This window comes from Etheostoma spectabile, chromosome 17 (assembly GCF_008692095.1).
Source record: "Etheostoma spectabile isolate EspeVRDwgs_2016 chromosome 17, UIUC_Espe_1.0, whole genome shotgun sequence".
NCBI lineage: Eukaryota > Metazoa > Chordata > Actinopteri > Perciformes > Percidae > Etheostoma > Etheostoma spectabile.
Window position 1 is genome coordinate 6,763,665 of NC_045749.1, and position 2,432 is coordinate 6,766,096.

The 2,432-nt window shown below is 42.1% G+C and overlaps 1 protein-coding gene across 4 annotated transcripts in view; it reads left to right on the forward strand.

Moving 5' to 3' along the window:
• Positions 1 to 2,432, forward strand: part of lrpprc (leucine-rich pentatricopeptide repeat containing) — a 52,786-nt gene that overhangs the window by 24,100 nt on the left and 26,254 nt on the right. The gene's annotated exons all lie outside the window — the stretch shown is intronic.

A 2,432-nucleotide genomic window follows, 5' to 3' on the forward strand; every position in this document is an offset into this window, starting at 1 on the left:
CACACACACACACACACACACACACACACACACATATGCTCAGACGCTTTCACACACACCAGTGCTCCCCTGCCGCTGTTTGTTTTGCTGTAAGTCTGGTCTCTGGCACCAACAGTGTTTCCAGGTTCACTCGTTAATAACTGCCTCTGTGAGATTAGCAAGCTAATTTACTCCAGAGTCATCAACAGCAGCCAACACACAAACACACACACAAACCAGTTTGCCGCAGCCCTGTTCACAAATCAAGTGCCAGTTGTTCTTCGTCCAAATGATACTGCAGTGAACACACACTAATGAACGCAAGTAAACAAGCTAACTGCTGGTATTTTAGCTGTCTGGTTGTCAAGCCCTGATAATAGTCAACAAATTAAAGGAACCTGATGTGCAGATAAAATGAGTTTGCAGTCTACTTTAACTGAGCATAGGGTAGAGTGTTTGGAGAGCATAGCTAATCCTAAACACCCACAACATACTTTTTCTTTATTATTTTAATTCCCTTCTCTTTAACTGTTATTTAAGGCTCCTCATAGCCTTGCAAATAGCTAGATGAATAAGAACATGTCAATATATGAAGCCCACTGTCAGAAAGTCTAGAGTTGTAACTACGGCTTTGCCTTTTATTGGCATCAACAAATTGACATGAGCTTTTGGCAACTAAATAATACCATACATTTGTCTCTTGTAAAAAGGCATAAAAAGTGTGGAATGTTTTGAAATCTAAAGTGGATTTAACATATATTTCCAGCGGTGGTTCAGCCAAGTCTCGAGACAGGTTTGAGTACCACAACACTTGACTTTTGCGCTCCAGTTGAATCTATCTCCTTGCTCTCTTCTCTTTATATCTTTTATCCTTATTGGTTTGTCTCCACCTCTTCGTTCCGTCAGTCAGGGGACAAACAGACAGTTGGGAAGAGGAAGGATGGAGGGAAGTGATAAAAGAGGACAAAGCAGACATCACTCCCGCCTGCACCCATCTCATTGCTGCGTCAGCGCTAATGACTTAATGAACACTTCTCTGGCAGATTAGCCCTTGACAGCCCATCATATGTGCCGCCCCGTTAGCCTTCATGCCCATCCGCTCAGTGTTGTGTGTGCTAACCTGCTACAATGCTAGCCCAGATTGCCACATCATTATGGAAGTGATTAGCGACAGGAATAGCTAATGAGTCCAACAAAATGAAGAGCTGGCAGGACATGTATGATAAGACTGAGACGGTGACAACAGAGGAGGAGTAGTTGGGAGGGGGGTTAAAGAGTTGATGGGAGATGAGTGGCTTGTAGGAAGGAATAGCTTATTAACTTCCTTTCTTTTAAAGGAATCATATTGTGAGCATAGAGTTTTAGCCAGGCCTAAAACGAGAGGAGAGCATCCCATTGCTAATAAGCACAGTTCCAAAAAAAACAAAAAAAAAGCTCAATAATGATTCTACTTTTAATGGTTACACTAATCAATATTGTTTCTATAAACGCTCACTCTATGTAATGTTAAAGGTCGTTCATAGTGACTAACCCACAGCTAATTGTCACTGTATTTGGCAGTTTAAGCCTCTTTTAGCTTGTTGTTTTGGTTTGTCTAGCCAACAAACTCCACTCTTATCCTTGTTTCCTGCTAAAAGAGTTGAATGTCTCAGTTAAAAATAAAAAGAAGTATTTCTGCCTGCCAATCACCAAATGGCAGACAAAAATGTAATATTGTTGCTAAGGAGACTAATATTTCCCTAAGGTTGATGAAGACCAAAACAGAGCTACACACAACTCCAAAATAAATGTAACACATTTGCAATATCAACATTATAAGGCAATATGTCAAGTGTTGCTTGTTCAACTGTCCCTTAGTTGCCAAAATAATCAATAAATGCAAATCTTTTTTACACACACCCGCTTAGATTTTGGGTAACTGCATCATGTGAGCATTTACCTGTGTAGATGCTGACGTAAACATTTGTAAGTGCCATTCTTCAACACGTGTAATAGTGGGCTAGTGGTGTCATGATGGCAGTCTCATTTGCGTTTTGAGACATAGACACCTCGTCCTCCCCCACACAAGGACAGTGGCTTGATAACAGGCCTCCAGATCTCCTCCGAACAAAAGAGGGTGACGGAGAGGGAGAAAAATAGGGGAGGGGAAGTGACATGAGGCAAAATGAGCTTCCTTGTCTAATCCTTCAGGTTTCCACTGAGCAAAGCGCTCTGGGTTTTTTTAGGGCTTAATTGGCTGGAAAGTGGCTGACATGCAAAGTTGAGGACATTAACAGGGCTGTGCGCCGCAGTAAATGGCAACGCAAAGTGACAGTTAAATTGTACCTAGGGGAAATTATCCATCTTTCAACATCCTTAGCTCTTTTTTTGGGGTGGATCGGTGGGTGGAGAGAGGGGGAGAGGGGAGGATGGCAGAGGAAGGCAGAGGGGGTGTAATTGCAACGCAATTCTTT